The sequence below is a fragment of the Metopolophium dirhodum genome, chromosome 8 (assembly GCF_019925205.1).
Source record: "Metopolophium dirhodum isolate CAU chromosome 8, ASM1992520v1, whole genome shotgun sequence".
Taxonomy (NCBI): Eukaryota; Metazoa; Arthropoda; class Insecta; order Hemiptera; family Aphididae; genus Metopolophium; species Metopolophium dirhodum.
The window spans coordinates 28,987,405-29,007,924 of record NC_083567.1 but is presented as its reverse complement, the minus strand read 5'-3'; the positions used below and the strand labels follow the sequence as shown (position 1 = coordinate 29,007,924).

At 31.2% G+C, this 20,520-nt stretch overlaps 1 protein-coding gene across 2 annotated transcripts in view; it reads right to left on the bottom strand.

Moving 5' to 3' along the window:
* LOC132951035 (potassium voltage-gated channel protein Shab) overlaps positions 1 to 19,518 on the bottom strand; it is a 53,496-nt gene extending 33,978 nt beyond the window's left edge. For both annotated transcript variants that reach the window (XM_061022717.1, XM_061022718.1), the window contains exon 1: positions 18,896 to 19,518. The gene's annotated coding sequence lies outside the window, so the exon portion shown is untranslated. The remainder of the gene's footprint in view (positions 1 to 18,895) is intronic.
* Positions 19,519 to 20,520: the final 1,002 nt, after the last annotated feature.

The following is a 20,520-nucleotide window of genomic DNA, read 5'->3' as shown; positions in this document are numbered from 1 at the left end:
CAGAAGACTGCAGTGAGCTGACGATGGTCGTACAGTTAAACCGTATGTATAGGTACACGATAGCAAAAATATAATAATATTACATCGACGTAATGGTTTATCCGTGCCCTAACTCGGAAAAAAAAACAGTCGACACACGGTATAATATTCATAATAATAATAATAATAATAATAATAATAATAATAATAATAAGCGCACGCGAGAATAACGTGTATAATATTAACACGCGCAGTGGCGATATTGTGTACGCGTGTCGTGATTAAAATACAAGATAGGAGATGGTAGTACCTACCGCGCGAAAAAAAACCGTTTTCCGTCGTTAAAAATATCGGAAAACTTTTCGAACTTTGGCGAAATGAAACACTATACCCACACGGGTATAGTTGCACTGCAGCAGTGTCGTAGTTATGCGATAAAGTGATTTTGTGCCCATTAATAATATATACGTACTACCCATCGCGACCACGGTATACACACGGTATATACCGTGATGGGCGGCGTGCAACTTCACGAGTTGAGCCGGGTTCACACTACACCGTGACGTATAAAATAATCACAGATAGTATATTATAGTAACCATACGATACCGCATACTTGAATGTATTCAACTTTTGACCGTGTGGCTACCATTAATTATGTGCGGAAAAACGATAACTAAAATAAAACAATATTTTGTTATCGCCAGGTACAATATTCATACCATTGATATTGCGTTTTGGTATAAACATAAAAATACGAAATCACACGACACGACGCGGCTTTTTTTTTCATAAATGTAATTTATAGTCACTCGCGTTACACATATATTATACAAAAAATTATTTTAATTTTTGACACTGAAAATTTCAAATTCAATTAAATTTCTTTTGAATATATTCAAAATAGCCAATTTGTGAATCTGATTATAAGAACAGTTTTGATACTAAAAACATTTATCTAAGTCAAATAGTTTATTTTTTAGAATTTTTTAAAATATCAATTTTTTTTTTGATTAAATGAATTTGGAACGTAGGTAATAACTTTTTCAAAATATTGTTTTTGAGAATTTGCTAACATGAGTATATTTCTCAAATTATTTACCAATCATATAATTTTAACAATATTTGTCATACGTTTAAGTAGCATCATTTTTTTTTTTCGTCAAATCTTTCTGTTACACCTTGTATACGCGTGTATGGGGGTGAGAAATAGGGGTTGGTCGGATAATAATGTTTTTCCACAATCACTGGCAATCTCCCCGGCAAATTCCTCGATAGTAGTTCACTGGTAAACAAACTCGAAGTGGATAACTACTCGACGAGAATATTGAAGATGCGCGAGATTAACGTCAATATACAATACAAGATGTAAACCACGTATATACATAAATGAATGGCTTCCACTAAATTGATATTGATTTTTGCGAAATCGAGTTATCGAATTGTTTGTTCAAACCATTGCTCTTAAACTCGGTGCAAAGTTTGTAGTACAGTTACGTGTATTATAGCTGCTATGTAGGCGGCAATAGACGTATATATTTTATAACGAGTTGTTTTGGGGTAACCGCCCCGGAGTGCAGTCTCCAAACGACCGCTGTAATATCGCACCGTGAAGGTACTATTGTTCATACTATTGTCATCTTATAAATAAATATGCAACAGTATTACATTATATCATAACGTTTCAAAATCTAAGGGAAGACTCGTCGAATCGCGTTGTAGTTTATTTCGATGAAACGGCGGCGCGCGCTACGCGTCAAGTCCGAGCGGCCTTTTGCTCATTTAATAATAATTTACTAACGCCAAAGTCATGCAGAGTGTCTGCGATAACCTACGCTCAACTGTGTATTGGGTTTCTCAAAAGTCATAGTACCTAACTATAATATTCACTCAGCCAGTCGTATTGCCAAATATAGGCTTACGTTCGTATTTATAATAAATAACGAGCAGATTAAAACAGCAGATGGTTTGGCGATTTAAATGCTAACGTGAGCTTTGATAACTTTTGCTACCTCCTAATAAAAACTGAAATGACGTCACTGATTAATACAAGAACACAATATATATTGGGCATATAATAAAGACAAATAAATAATCAACAATCGTTTTTATTACATTTGGTAAAATGAAATATCAAAATCGTATTAAAAAAGTTAATAGTACATTCAATTAATTGAATTTGTATTATATTTTATAATGATTTTATTTAGTATTGTTAAGCTAATTTTTTAACTAATTTATATATGAGCTGAAGTAATAGAAAATTTAATTTGCTCTTTTAGAACTGACGTTTTAATTAAAAATATAAACCTAAATTAGTTTTATAACGCATGTGAAATAACTATAAACGGTTACTAACTAATAAAAACGAAATGTATGTGTTGAGATGTTCAAAATGTAATAATACATTTTTAAACTAAAGAATAATAAGACTACCCTTTATCAAAACACTTACATAAAATAATCAACTAATTGAAGTTAAAATATTTATGTTTATTTGTTAGGTTAAATTATTTTTTTTATATCATTTTTTACTAGGGGGATGGAGTGGCCGAGCGGACTAAGGCGTCGGTTGTGACGCACACCGGCGCAGGTTCAAACCTCGGTCCACGGGTGGCATTTTTCTTCGGGCAAGTCACGGTGTCCGGAGAACAAGTGCCGCCATCCCCCACCCGGGCATGGCAGATACCTACGGGTGCCCACTTGAAAATCTGCCAAAAACTACACACACGTGTTTACACCTACTGTTTCCTCCCTCACAGTTTAAAAACCACCCAATGGCCTAAGTTGCCGTGGGTCAACTAATAAAAAAAAAAAAATATTCTTACTTACAGATATAGGTATTTTTAAATATTAACCATTTGACTAAAAATAATTTATAAATTATAATACAACATCGTAGATTTTGTGTACATTGAAATCTAAACTAATCTAAACAAACCTGATGATTTGTATTTCCATAATTATTAAATTAAATCCCAGTAGTATTTCAAGACGTATAGGTCAAATTGAAAAGTGGAAATGTTGTTTTCAACAATACATTAATTCTAATAGATATTTTGAAAATTATCATCGTACAAAAGTCATATTAATTATTGTACGCATCAAGTATTTTCCGAGTTCAAAAATGATTAAATTGTTGATCACAAAATACGAAATCTTGCTCCTAAAATATGCCATTTATATGGATAATTTATGTAAATATCCTAAAAGTTTAATAATTATTAATTTTCATAAGTATTCAAATAGTTAAGTAAGTTTGAAAGTAAATACACGAGGCGGGATTAAGCACATGGTAGTCGAGAATTAGTATATACAAGGACAAACAGTGTTAGTAGGACATTTCTTTTTTTACGTGGTATTGTAGCATGGGGATGATGGCACATACTTAGCCCTAATTGCATGATAATTACTCTCAAGTATATTTTAATTATACATTTTAAGTAATCAAAGTTATATTAATATTATATAATTTGTAAATATAATATAACTGAATTATTTGTAATTTAATGTTGAAACAAAATTTGAAAGAATCAAATTTTTGAATTCATATTTGATATTTCACAATTTTTTCACATCAAAATAATATAATATAATATGTAACCTAGGAACTATAAGTAGAAATTTATTTGTAATTGTTGTACTGAGTTATGTTACATTTTTCCTTTTAAATAAAAAATGTATTCTTTACTACAATGTTAAAGAAAATCATGCCATATATTATGCAATATAGGTATTTATCGTTTGATTTATAATGTTATCAAATATTATGTAGGAATATTGATTAGATGATTAATATAATTATAAAAATTATTCAAACTATTGTTTGAGTTTTAAGGATACAATTTCAAAAAAAGAATTGAGTAGGTACATTTCATATTCTGACATTAGTGTTGTCTGTAGATGTTAACAACATTGCTGAGAGTGAGAAATGGCTATGTTGTATAAGAAACTTTAGGTAATTATACTATCTCAACTAAATACCTAGGTAATTATTTTAATTACAGCATTTCAAAATAAAACTTTACAAATGTTTAAAAATTAAAATAGCACGTTTTAATTAAAAATATAAACCTAAATTAGTTTTAAAACGCATGTGAAATAACTATAAACGGTTACTAACTAATAAAAACGAAATGTATGTGTTGAGATGGTCAAAATGTAATTATAAATTTTTAAACTAAAGAATAATAAGACTACCCTTTATTAAAACACTTACATAAAATAATCAACTAATTTAAGTTAAAATATTTATGTTTATTTATTAGGTTAAATTGTTTTTTTTTATATCATTTTTTACTAGGAAATTTGTTACAGTATTACAACTTACAAGTATACAACAATTAGCTAAACTGATGTACATTATTATTATACAAATATCATCAATATTTATTAATAATACTTATAAAATACTTTGAATATTTTTGTCATAAGAGCTTATGAATATGTATTTTTAATTAAACCTGATAGTTTCGATTAACAAGAAACAAATACAAATTAAATAATTACATTTAAGGTTCATGTATTAGATATATTATGTACCTTTTTTTCTTTTTTTTTAGATTTTGAGCGGAGTGAGGGATCTAGTGTATTACAATGGTGTTTATTTTATTTTTTTTTTATCCTGTATACAAAATTTCTACCAGAAGGAGTGCTTCGATTTCAACATACCGTACCTTATCTTTTTAGAAAATTGGATCAAAATGGTACCTTAAAGAGGTCATTTTTCGATTTTCTCAATAATTATTTAATGCCACGGGAAAAACCATGGACAAATAAATTACAAAAAAACGCTTTTTATTTTAATTTCTAACGCTATGTTTATCACCATAGAAACAAATAAAAATAAAAATAAAAATAACGATTTTAGTTATTTTGTTGCAGTTTATAATATTAATTCAACTTATAGGCCATAATAAAATATAATAACAATATAAAATATCTAGACCGACAAATCGTCTCTGCTCAGAATCGTTTTTTCGTAGACAATGATATGATATCATTGAATTCAAATTTAATACAATCCATTATACAGTGACCCACTTGTAACCTAATATACAGCGGAGAGCGTCATACACTTGCCTACTTTTTTTATTTTATTCATACAATCTATACAATTTTAGTATAATAACTAATAAGCATAAGCGATGGTACAAGATTAGATATACAAGACACGAGGACTTGGGTAGACTAACTAGCGACACTCTAACTATTTAATTTTGCTAAGAGGTTAGTCAAGGAGCAGGTCGCGACACTCTTTTCTCAGGTTGCATTTCCAAAGAAGAACGAGGAGTAAGTTATCAGTATATTATTTATCATTATTGTTCTTAAGAAGTTGTGGGATGATTGTTGTTAGGTGCGATAGGAGTGGGTTTATGATTGATTTAAATGTAGTAAAAAAGTTGTGTATAAGCTGAGGTAATGTCTGGCTGTTGGTCAGAAGGAGGTGAGGGGCTTGGTTTGGTTGAAGGTCATGTGAGCTAGGAGGTTTGTGGCTGTGCTAGAGTAGAGGTTACCTGTGGATTGGATTACATTTTGGGGGGAGAATTTTGAAGTTGGATTTCGTTTTTTTTAGTTGTTTGTGTGAGACAACCTTTATAGTTACTAGTTAGCTAAGTGGGCAGAGTGCGTATGTGGGTGGAACCTTACTTAAATATTATATTCAAATAAAATATACTATATTATATTATATTTTATATTTTTAATTAATATTAACATATAGACATACTATAGCATTAAAAATGAAATGTTAAAATTTAAAACTATCAAAAAAAGTATCATACATTGATAAATATAATATATAATATATTATAATATATTACGTATGTTATTTTTATGTACATACAAACTGTACATAGGTTTAATTTTAAATTGTACGGAATAGTCAAGTTTTGCAAAAACAGATTAAATAAAAAAAAAGCGGGTAAGTGGATGTCGCTCTGCTGTACAGTAGGTTACAAGTGGGTCACTATAATGGATTTTATTAAATTTGAATTCAATGATTTCATATGATTGTATACGAAAAACGATTCTAAGCGGATATGGTTTGTCAGTCTAGATATTTTATATTGTTATTATATTTTATTATAGCCTATAAGTTGAATTAATATTATAAATTGCAACAAAATAACTAAAATCATTATTTTTATTTTTATTCGTTTCTATGGTGCTAAACAAAACGTTAGAAATTAAAATACCATTTTTAGCGGTTTTTGTAATTTATTTGTCCGTGGCATTAAATAACTATTGAGAAAATCGAAAGATGACCTCTGTAATTAAAGTACCATCTTGATCCAATTTGCTAAAAGATAGGATACGATATGTTGAAATCGAAGCACTCCTTCTGGTAGAAATTTTGTATACAGGATAAAAAAAAATAAAAACACCATTGTAAAACAACTAGCTTCCTCGATCCGCACAGAATCTAAAAAAATACAGATTTAAAATAAAGGAGTAGGTATCTTAAATTGAACTGTAGAAACTTTCGCAAGGTTTGGCCGATAATTAAGAGGAGCGCGAATCTAGTGAATTATTTATTCCGTAACAGTATTAGAAATAGTAAAACTTTTAAGCTGTATAGAAATACACACACACACACACACACACACACACACACAATGTTATACAGAGTAGGTATGGTGGTGTTTTCTTGTTTTCTGGATTAAGATTTATCGGCAAAGATATTTTAGTTTCTCACTCTAGTTGATATGCTTGAATTGGAAAAGCAATAGGGACGCAAAAATGAACGTTCATAAGTGTAATATTTGTTTACTTTGTGTAACATCATACACGTAGGTAGTACACATACTCAGCGCGTATACGTTACCGGTAAGTATGAAATCGGTTATTGTGTACAATGTTAGTGGTTGAAGTGAGGAAATGTGTCAATTGACAGAGTAGAATAAGATAATTTTCAGGAAACAGCCGATTAATTAAAAATTAAAATTTTTTATTATAATATGCCAAGTATATATTATTATACTTATAGAAGAGACAATTAGATATTTTTCGTCATGTCAATATTTATCTTTTTTTTTTACAAATTATATTTTGTTTTTTTATTACGCAACATTTAATGTTTATATTTGGTATAAAGTATGAACTGTTAATTATCATGTTACTTAGCCAATTTGGGTCATCTTTTAATTTATTTGAAAATAGATCCAATGTTGTGTTTTTCAACCCATTCATTATTTAATTTAATTTATTTTTTAGCCACAACAAGTATTTTATACTGGGTAAATTTTTAATGCACAGACCTAATTATTTATTTTCAGAAGACATTTGCCCTTCACAGTTAACGGAAGTCAATCTATCTTTCACTAAACACCATAGGAACATCAAACAAATGATGAACATGGGTATTCAATTAGGATTATTAATTTGGATAATTTTCATTATTATTTATTACAGAAACGTAGTGTAAAATAGAAAACATAGAGGAAGTCACTCTTCGAGTGTAAGTACCTCGTCATTGAGTAGGTAACTGTAAGGAACGTGTTAAATTTTAATTCAATGATAAATCATTGTATACGAGGGTAAATGATTCTGAATAGAGGAGACCTATAATAATATGTTTCTAAGAATATTTTATTAAATATTAGTAATTTATTTTCCTACTAGTATTATGGTATACTATAGATTGAACTTAGTTTTGCCAAAATAAATCACATAATATGCGATTATAATATTATATAGTAATTATATTACTATTGTTTTTTATTAACTTAATACCGATATGTTGTTGAACAGTGTGCATAGATTCACGATATCAATAGCTTAAAATTATTAATCTAAGTATTTTGGAAAATTAAGTGTTCATAGTAATCAACATATACCAATAGGGCGAAAATACATTTCTTCGAAAAATGTTTTATGAATTACATGTTGCAACAAAATAAGATAATTATTTTTTGTTTAAATAACCGAATTTGTCAAAATGTATTTTCGATATTTTTTATGTTTGGAATTGTGCTAAGAATCATACCAAAAAAAGACTTCAGACATTTGGTTTTGTGTTACGCTTATCTAACGAATTTAAGTTGTCCGCTTCATTCAATAAGGCTAAAACTGTTCCCTTGTTAGATCCCTTCTATAGTATGATTTTGGGACCCCTGTACAGCTGTGGAGTTTTATAGAACATGTCCAAAGTCGATTTTTTAAATTCATCATCGTTTATTTTAAATATTGAGAAATTACCAACCTCTCCACGACTACCTACCAACCAGTTATGCAAAAGCTCGGTCTTGACACTCTATCAGATAGGAGAGTCGAGACTAACTTATTATTTTTGTGTAATTTAATTGATGGGGCGTATTAATAGCCCTTCTCTACTCTCCCAAGTTAATTTTAAAGGTCCATTCCGTCCCACCGGGTTATCTGTTCCTTTCACTATATTGCCGCTCACAACACTAATTATAGTAGAAACCATGTAATCTTCGCAATGAGCACCGGCACTTATTTTACGGTTGATATTGTTATTATTATTGTTAATTTTTTTTATATTTATCATTTCATCTATTATGTTTATTATTATTGCTGTATACCACTACTTTTGTTATTTATATTAACTTTACAATCTTGTAACGAAACAACTAACTGTAAAGTTGGGCACACCCACCGAGTTAAATAATATCTCTGTAAACTATATTGGGCTCTCGGCCAGTAAATAAATGAAGAAGAACAATAAGATTCAAAATAATCATTCGGGGTTGTTCACACGTTGCTCTCGGGATTTCGAACAGAGCTCAAATAATTCTGCACGAGCATTTCCAACCAATTCCATCCCCTGAATTTTTCGATTTCATATTATTATTGTATACACCGTCGTACATGTATATACAGAGTGTTATCATATATTATATACTCGCGTGTATATGGTGAGCGGTCATATACACTCGCGTTATATATACTTAGATGTATATAGTATAGTCACGAGGCCGATGGAAAAACGGTCTGCGGGACGGAACAACACGCGCATCGCAGAAGACGTGAAGGAGAGGATGTTATTCGGTGGGATTTTCGGCACGCCACCGGCAACGGTGATGACGCGACGACCACGGCAGCGGTGAGGGAGGGTGCGCGTGACACGGGTGACGTCGTACACTATAGTCGTGCTTCTGTGGGGTGGCTTTGAGCTTTTATAGGGGGTGGTGGGTGCGACGGACGGTGGCGGTTTTATGTAAACACCGGCGGCGTGTTATTTATACGCCTAATTCGGAGCGCCCGGTCGGTGGTCGGGCTTTTTGCGCTCGGCCCTATACACGAGTATGGGTGTGTGTGTGTGTGTGTGTGTGTGTGTGTGTGTGTGTGTGTGTGTGTGTGTGTGTGTGTGAGCGTCTATCTGCCATTATTATATATATACGTGTACAATATGCCGAACAGTTGCCGGAAAGCGGAAGTGCTTTCCATTCAAACTGGCTCGTTTGATCGACTTTCCGCCCGCCCGCCCGCCGGACCACAACGCAGCCACTCACTCCTCGGATCTTCTTTTTTTTTTTTTTATCGCCCCTTTCCGGGTTAGCCGCGTACAAGAGTTGCCGGAGACAAATTGGTTTCCTCGTCGAAAAGCCATCGTAAAGAGTCAACTATATTATACCATCGTGATGACATACGCACTCCCGGCCGGCGATGATCCAATATAGCGTGTGTGTGTGCACAATATTTTACATAGGTCCGTCCGCGTCATATTATAATATTATACGAATATCTACAAAATTATGTGGTATATACCGGCCGATGATCGCGAAGGACGAAACGTCAATATTATAATTCCAGTTCATTCGTCGCCATCGTGTTATATAATATATATATTCTTACACGTGTACGTGGCTTTTACTATTTCAAAGTATACCCACACACAAACACACACAACACGCATGCGTATATTAAAGTACTACTGCTACGAGGTCGTTTTTATATTTCATATTTTGCTCTCTTACGGTTTACCTATTTTTTTTCTCTTCTCCTCTCGTCAGATCAGACACTTCATCGATGGATTTTCATTCGAAATGTCCTATGCATATAAGAAGCGTGTTCGCGTACGTCAATATAATTCATTATATAACACTCTTCTGTGCGTATCCGCCTCAGACTTTTTTCCCGAATGTTTTTCAAATATATACGATGTATATACGATGTACACGTGTATTGGACCACCGACTGTAATAGGTCTATAAAAACTATAAAGTTTCTAGAGACGCCCCTCTCCCCCCCCCCCCCCCCCCCAGAACGTCTGGAGCCGTGAGTATAGTTCTTGGTATTTGATAAATATAATATTCGTATACGCGTTCGTTTGTTGGAGGAACCACCCTTTTGCAGTATGCCAGTATATATATATATATATATACGCACGGGATTCGATGTTAATTAATAATTTATCGTATATTTGCGTTTTGTACAAAAGCAGCGTACTAAAAGTACAAGCGTTCTTGTACATACAAGAAAAATTTTACGACTTTAACCTCTTAGATGACTATATAATATATGGTCCATAAAATGTATACGACTGTTATACATTTGAATTACCTATATACATACATTACCTCGTTGATATGACATGCATTTTTTCATAAATATAATTTTTTACATAGAGATTATAGAATTATAAAATTATATAAGCAATATTTCATTTAAAATATATAATAATATATAATATATTATTATCTCGGACTAAAAACTGCTTATAGTTTGTTATTAAGTCAAAATTAATCTAATTAAATATATTCACACATTTTTAAAATTCTGAGTAGAGTATGAATATAAATGTAATGATTTTACAATTTTATATGTTTTTTCGTGTCTAAAACACTTTTCATACTTCCTAGGTAAATGTTTCAATCCTTAATATTGAGAGTGTTTTCTGTAAAAAATTGATATTTATTTTGTATTTTAGGTATAATAGATATATTTTGAACCATTTTGTACTATTTATAGACTTATGACATTTTCAATTCTTTCCTAATTTTGTTTTTTTTCGTTGTATGGTAACTGATAAGTGATACAATTTTTGGGCTACCTTCCAATATATTATGCTCTACCGCCAATTTCGATCTACCAGGAACTACGAAACATGACAATGCGCTTTACCGCGTTGATAAAGTTAGCTAAATACCTTTGACCCTTATCCTAAATTAAAAGCTTTATGGCAGAAGATTAATTAAATTACCTAGTATTTATAATCAATACCACCTACCATATCACTTGGAAAATCCTATTCGGGCACAGCACAATTTATATTGCTTTTGTGCATTTAGTCACTTGCTGACATTCGTTTATATTCATACGGTTACCTTGTTTTTAATGAATACAATGTTAACAGAAGAATTTAATACTATAACTCACAATGAATATAATCAACTACAAATTATTTAATGAATATAAATTCCCCAGCTGACAATGAAAACGAAGTGTGTGGTGAGCTTTTATATTAAATTAAAAAAGAAAAATGTTAAGATGCATAAGGAAAGTCTGTCAGTGTTCAAACTACCCAAAGTATTTGGTAAAAATTTTTTTTTTAATTATTGTTAAACTAGTCGATCATTTTAAAATTTAAAACGTTTATGTATTTAAAATATTGTGTGTTTAGAAAAAATAATAGTGTTGATTATGTGTATTATAGTTTGTTGAGAATGGTGTTATTAACGCCGGGTAACGCTTGAGGTATAGTTAGAGCTTACCTATTCATATGAAACGAACGACGATTGAAACTCCAATTAGAAAGTAGTAGATCATCTGGTACTATATGCGATTGGATGAATTTATACCACAATGTACCTGTATATGAATGTTTGGAAGTCGTGATAAGGATCTTGCACATAATTATAAGGTTGGAAAACGTTTACTAAGAGGATAAAAAAACAGCAAAGCCCAAATATAATATTTTAAAACGTTCAGTCATTTTTTAATTGTTATATTTTTTTATCTATTTTTTAAAGTTCTTTTAGGCCAATTTTATCTTGCAGATTTCCTGCTAAAAATTATGGTCCTCTAGAAAATAGAACTAAGTAGAAGTTGTGGCAGAAGACTTGACGTTCCATGAAGTTCAGCAAGATCTTTCAAGAGCTATTTTGTCTATTGTTTATTCAGATAGATGGTCTGGATATTAATGTAATAATGTATCATCATAATATGGATATATATTGTACACAAAATGTATAGTGAATCATAGTGAGCACTTCGTCGAGTCTGTGACAAATAATCGTACACGTAAGATTGACAGTAAGTTTATGGCGACTTTTACGATTAAAAAATATTAAGCATTTCACGTGTGGCACAAGTGCAGAATTGCTTCATAGGTACCTACTTAATTAATGAAAATCGTGTAAGTACATCTTAATGAGGAGGGTACCTACTTAGGTGTGCTTTTATTAAACTTAGTAATCATTAAAATGTACAAGTATCTAATTGAAACATGGTAGAATAATATTAACAAACAAAGCATTTTAAATTTTTTTAGGGGATAAAGCTTCGGTATTTTAATTTCAATTAATAATTGTAATTTATAATTATTATTTAATTGTAGGTACTATACCTATTAATCATAATTTGCTATAGTTTTTTTATAATTTACAACAAGTAAAAAATATTAATTAATTTTATATTTATATTATCTAGTTGAATTGTCCTAATCAATCATGTGGCTAATGTCGTGATTCGTAACCGCCAAGAAGATATTATTTTGTAAAACCTAATAAATAATAATGAATAATAGTCACTTATTCCGAATATTTTTAGGAAACACAATGCTGTAAACTAATTATTCTAAATATGATTATTACTTTACTATTTTTATCTGAATAATTTCAAGAAATATGCATTTTTATTAAAACAATATAATACAATAATAATATTATATTATCTTAATATCATACTTGAAAAATCTGGACCGGTCACACAGTCTGGTTGATGAGCACGCATTTCACTCGCTTTACTCGCCTCGACGCAGAATATAAATATGTTATTATTATTATTATTATTATTATTATACATTTGAATGGTTATAGTTTCAAAAGAATAATAATTACCCATAAGACTATTATTATTGTTAATTAGAAAAAAAACATGACAACTATCATGACCATTGGCTATCACAAAATAGATCATTTTTAATTATTACACTATTTATTCAAACTATTATACTATATATTGCACTTATGCTATATCGATTAGTTGAATAATTATTTTTTAGATTTATTAGTCAAATACAGTGTATTGAAACTATATGCAAATTAGAATAACCCAAATCATTATAAGAGCTATAATACTTTGTAGGTATGTTGTTATAGTGACTCCGTGTTAAATATATACATACACAATACATATTATTATGTATTATTCAAAATATTCTATCTTATTTTTTTCAATATTATTTACTTAAAATTTAAATATAAAATTTGTTAGTAATAAATATTTAATAATTTTATCGTTTAGTATTTTTATTTTTTATGTTGTAAATACATTCAATGATAAGTTATATTATTACGTATTTAACAAAATATATATCAAACGCATAATGCATATGTTATATTATATTTTATTGGCACCTACAACTTTAGTTTTCACCATAATATAATATCTCATACGGTCTACTTCTAGTTCTATAAGTTTTTTAGTGTGAGATTTTATAACAGTTGTAGTCAAAAGAATGTATTCTACTGTTTACGACATGTGTCAAACCATTAAGCTATTTAAATCCAATCAAAATAAAATTATTATATACGGAGTTTATTTATTTAATTTGAATTTGTATGTATCATAATTAGTTATAATTTATTTAACAGAAAACCTAAATTAACTAAATAAGTGTAATCCTATTAATTCATATATATCGGTATACATTTTTCTTTTACTGTACTGTTTGCTTTTTTGGCGTAATTCAGAAATTTATTAATTAATCAATATTATAGTATAAATAAATCTGTACAAGTTAGGTTTTTTACATTTCAATTAAAATTTAAAAAATAGAACTGGATTGATAAGTGAACTGAACTTACACTGTCGTAAGTTTCTTAATCAGTGTATGACTAGGTATTAAAAAGTGTTCATAAAATATATTTTGGTATCCTTTTTTTAAGGTACATTTGATTTTTAGTAATAATAAGTTGGTTTGGCAATGTTTTTTTTGTTATTAGGTCTGAGATTAATTTGATATTGTAGATAAAGTCATTAAACAAGTCTTATAAAATCTTTCTATTGATCGACATTTTACACAAATGTGCTTTGATGAGGCATTATTACAAATTCTAATTACTTATCAATAATATTGCGAATATTGGTTAAAAATCAGATAGATATAGATAGGCAGTGTAATAGTATAAAATAGACGAAAATTGGTTGTTCCTAAGTTGTATTTCAACTTTAAACGATAATATTCTTCTACAGATTCAGACTTCTGTAGGTATATAACCCCATAAATTATAGTTGTATTTATTTTATTTTAAACGTGGAGTATAGGTACAATTAATTTTAAGTTATTTTTTTGTTAGGATTTAAGTTTTATATCATCAAGGCATACGAAAAAAATCATAAAAATTGTTAATCACATTGCACTAGTATATTAATAAATACTATAGATTTTTAAAATGAAATTTAAACACTGTAATACAATTACTGCGTTTTACTCAGAATATTTTACAGATTGTGATTATTACTTTTAAAAGCAATTTAATAATACAGCACTGAACCAGAATGAACACAATGAGATGAGTGTCTCACATCTTGTAGTATTTTAAACCTTTTCACTTTTGTATAGGTACAGTAAACTACATACTAAATAATTGTTGAAAAAAATTATTGATAGTAAAAAAAAAAACCTGTGAAAACACCAATTTAAGTATTTTAGAGCTTTTTAGTGTTTGAAGATAAATTAAAATCTGTTTATCATTTCTCCGTTTCATTATTAAACTGTAATGACTAAACATTTATAATACAGTTATATTGAGGAAATCATACCTAAATATTGAATTTTACTATTGAATAGAATCATTATCATCTAATATTTAATACATTCACAAAAATAATTATTTTTGATATTATAATATTGACTCAAAATTTGCTTTTAATAGTAATTCATAACATATTAATGGTTTTCAAACATAATATAAATTAACTATAGAAATACTTGTTTTAAGGTTATAATTAAGCTTAATTTATTTAAATTAGATTCAATGAAAAACAAAAAAACTGAAAAAACACGCGAGTTTTGCTATTGTTTTTTTAATCATGCAATTCTATTATTTTTTTTTTTACCCATTATAAGTGTAATATGGATTTGGTGTGTAAAGCATTTCATTTCATATTTAATATTTTTACTAACATTTTTTCTCCACAAACAAATTAAAATTTATCGATTCCATTATAGCCAAAAGTTACATGTTATTTAAGAATGTCAGTTATAATTTAGTAAACAATTATTAGTTTCACTTAATGTAATTTGCTCGCTTTTATACTTTAAAAGTTTTATTCTTGAACTTTTAAATTTTAAGTTTTCCGATAATTTTATTTCATCTTTAGTGAAAGGTATTGGTATGAAATTTTACTTCACGCAAAATTAAAATAAAACTATTTAAATTACAAAATATATAATCTGATGTAGAGTACCAATATTATTAACTATCTCTCTATTATACAAACAAGTTTTGAAAATAATTTATAATACTTGTACCTAGGTATTATTTTTCTTTCTATTTTTTATATTAGAGTTATAAACTCTCAGCCCACAAAAAATAGATTCAAATAGGGGGGGGGGGGGGAGGGGGAGCGAAACGAGTAGGCGGCGAACGTGCAGGAGACGGACTAGCTCCGTTGAAATAATTTAAAACATAAATATTTGTATGACAAAATATCGATGAAACGATAGTCTGTTATTACTAAATAAGTATTATTTATTTATGCTATGATTATTTTATTTATAGGTTTACAATAAAAGAGCGAAAACTGTCCAATTGTTGTCTAGTAATTGTTAAAGAATAATATACGGAATACATGAACCCAGGGAACCCACATGTGTCAATAAAATTCCAAAGCTGGTTGCATTCTAAAATAATATTATTTTACCCTATACAGTTAACCACACATTACAGGAAAATGTACAATATCCGTTATGAATTATAATCTCGTACTGTCGCAGTCGTTTTATTATAAAAATGTTGACATTCCATTCATGTCAAATATCTGTCATATTATAATTAAGTCATTATACTAAATACACTAATATACAAAATATTATTTAAAGCTGGTCACTGTTTTATTTATAACCCATGATTTGATTTATCATATTTTGTTATTTAATAAAAATGTAGCTATATTCATCTTATATTCGTATTAAAATATTGGTTGAATCGGGTTTTGTTGTTCTCCATAAATAAATATCATACAATCATGTTATAGCATTATGACATGACTGAAGTTTATTTTTGACTTAATTATTGTACAAGCGATTTTGTCTGGTTTAAAAGAAACTAGAGCACAATTGACCCTTTGACATTTCATCGTACTAGTATCGATCTCTGTCCTCTTTCACAATTTAGACCCACGTGTTGACTTTTTAGAACCCCCGGGGCACTTTTACCTCTTCATAAATAAAGAAGATAAATGTTAAAAAACAAAAATGCTCAAATATATACCTACGTTCTATTGTTATTAGACACCATTTCACTGTGTTATGCATGGAATATATTTATAATATATTATATCGCTGCAATAAATTATGTTTAGTATCTATGTATATGTACCTATACATATAGGTAAGGCCGAATGTTGTTCTGACGACTGACAGTTCACCACTAAAAAAGGTAACCACATCGCTGGAAATGTAACGGTTGTTCAATGATTATTAGGGCTTCGATTTCAATTTCATTTTGTTTATTTATGCAGGACATGCGAACTTATAAAATCGAAACAGCTAAAAAAATAAGAATACATCAATAAGAACGAAATACATTCGTGTTTTTTTACCATTCACATAAAATTTACTTACGCTTTTTTTGTTATTTAAATCTCAAAAGATAGATAAATTATAGTTTTTATTAACCCCTAAAAATTCTACAGCCTTTCTTTTTTATTCTTAACGATCGTTTAATTGTATGCCATTACGCAGTTAGTTTTACCAGATATATACCTAACTGTGGAATTAAAAACCAAAAGTATTTTGTGTTTATGATGTCTATATAATCCTTATCAACATAATTATTAATGATTTGAGAAGACGTTCTCCCACGCATTGGACAAAAAACCTTGAGATTTACGATTTCAGTGACATTTTAATATTTTTGAACTGCGAAAACTCGGTAGAAAAAAAGACCTAACAGTAATAACACGCGGAACTGATACAAATCACGTTTTCCACGCGATTTCTTTGCCAGACTGCGGTATAACTGGCGAAACAAGCTTTTGGCTTAAACACTATATACCACACCGCTATTGTTTCGTTTAGCAAATAATATTAGCATAGGGTTTTTGGTTTTATGTTCGTTGGAAACGCAACCGTAATATATATTATCTAGGTCAAAGATGTAGACAGAAATCGGTACCATTACTTTGAAATACTGTGTGTATTGGTAAGCATTAAAAATAATATAATATACTTATAGGTATATTTAATATAATAATATATAATTAAGTATACGTCCTACTCTAACAAAAAATTAAACAACAGGTGTTGCAACATAATTTTATAACAGTTTACATGTTTGGCGTAGTCCGAAAAGAAGCTACTTCTCATTATTGTTATTTTTTATAAAACTCCGTTCATCCGTTGGGCCCGGAATTTGTTTATATGCTCAAATTCACAGTGACGCGGACACCACGCCAAAAGCAAGAGATTTGCATAATCTAATGAGGGGAATCTGTCAGTGCATTTACGCGGAACATTTATCCCGGACAAGCTAAGAGTGCATTTCCTGGGCAAAACGCGCCGGTTGTCGTATCTACATACATATTATGCGTCTACAAGGGCTGCCCCGTGAGAAATTACACCACGAAATCGTTTAACGTGTTATTACAACACCACCGTTGGCCACATCCACCCTATCGCGGTGATCGCAAGTACTGGCGACCATAATGCAATATCCTCTCTTCAATCAACACACTGCATATCGTACGTTACCATGGCAACGAGATTAGAAGCTCGGCAGGTGAGACGGAGAAAAAGTAAAAACGAAATCTCGTTACCTGCCCACAGTATGTGTGCAGTATTATACGCGTGTACGTACCAATAATATCGTGAAACTTCCGACACCAATATAGCTATTATAATTTTCCATTTTCCATATTTACCACTATAATAATATTAATAATATACGCCAGCGCGGCGGTCGAAGAGTGTGTAACTTTGTTTGAGGGCGATTATCGTGTTTAGAGTAAACTTTTGTCGTTTCGACAATAATCAAAGGTCAAACACAACTACTTGCGGAGACCGCGACTGTATTGAGTAACCTTTCCAAAACGATACTTTCCCCATCACACGTCGTTAAAGCGATGCATATTATACGCAATAATAATATAATAATATGTTATAATGTCGTCGCGCGTAAGAGCATAATAACGCAACGGCCGACTCGGGTTAAATAATAATAATAATATGGCGTTTGACCCGTCCGTTTTGCAGCGGATAGGTGGTACCTGCAACAATACTAACAAATGCGTGCGAGATACTACAACACAAATTCCGCCGGCATTCATCACCCGACAGCCGTGCTGGACGGTACGGAAACAAATCGAGGGGGGAAACGTAATAATATTATATTATTGTATATTATAATATTATGTACGTCGCGAAAACCGAACGAGTCGGATAAAAAATAATATACGATAAAATGATAATAATAATATGCATCATAAGATCGACCGGGCCGGCTCGGCGTCCGTCGGCCGAGGCGGCGGTGACGGCGTTTACCTGTCCGTCGTGCGTTTTTACCTGGCAATCGTCGTTGGACCTTTTGTCTCAGTGCCGCGCCGACGACGGTGCACGGTGCGCCCGCACGACACGCAATTCGTCGCAATCCATCGCGGGCCGCGGCCGCACCACCATTCCGGTCTGCTGTCCGTCTTGTCGATGGTATTGCCGATCACTCGTGTCCGACGGTTGACGGTCGCGGAAGACGGTGACGATATAATAATAGTATATTAAATATTATCCGATGATAAGTGTATGCGATTCAGGCAAACGCGAACAAACAGAACGGACTTATTTAAAAAAAAATTAAAAACGAATACGAAATAATGACGGTGACGATAACGATGTGACAACTCACAGCGGTCGGGTGTCTGTCGTCGGCCGACCGAATGATTGAATAACAGTGTAGCGATGTCGATGATGATAATGATAATAATATTAATAATAATAATAATAATAATAATAATAGTAGTAAAATAAATAATAATAATAATAATATAAAAACGACAACAACAACAACAATAACTACAACAACGACTAAAAACAACAACGACGGTAATAACGATGGTAAAAAAAAAAATTAAAATTAAAAAAAAACCCGCTACACACTGGCCGTCGTCGTCGACAGTAGGCTTGCAGACGGACGCGGCCGCATTACTGGGGCACGTTCGATTTGGGCGAAAACCCGTGTACGCGGACTACGACCGTTTTCCGACAGATGGCGGAATGCGCATGACCAAATATGACCCCGGTCGGCGATGGGGTTTATTGAACAACAAACACGCGCACAACTCACATATTCGCTGGTGGCGTCGGCAGCGGGGAAGTCGTCGTCGTCGTCGTCGTCGTCGTGGTTGTAGTCGTCGTCATCGTCGTAGTCGGCCGCGGCGGCGGTGGTGGCGGCCCACAGTGGTGACGGCGAGAGGGTGGGTGTAACGCGAGGAAATAATAAATAATAAAAAAAAAAATCACACAGCCATCTATTCTATTTCCGATCGTACGCATAATCCAATATACATGAAAGAGTTAATATTATTATAAAAAAAAAAAGTTGATTAAAATAATATACGTGCAAAAGCGTTAAATTCGTTAGGATCGCGTGATAACTATACGATCATCATAAATAATATTAGTATCATCGTCGTTATCGTCACTATAATATCATGTATATAATAATATGTATATGTACTCAAAACGGGATTTTCCTGCACACCCGGCCAACCAACCCTCCGGCGCCACCTCCCACACCCGCCCGCCCGCACGGCTTATAAAAATATTTGTTACGTTTGTACTGCAGTACAACTACTACAACATGTATTTTCGCATTTCGGTTTTACGTAAGCCGGCGCCTCGTGTATGCAATTCGTAGTGCGCCGATGCGCCGGAGGTATACGCACGAAAACCAATTCGAACTAATTGCGTCCCGGCCGTATAGTAAAGTTTTACACGCGTTATAATATTATTACTATTATTAATATTATGTCAGCGGACTAATAAAGTCGGGTAAACACCTCAAAAATAGCTGTTAGCTATATTTTGTTGTGTCATGATAATATATTATAATATAATATATTTTTATTATTATTATAACATGGTTTACTCGCCGTATATTATATCGATCGTCGTCCGCGTTATTTATCGTCGTT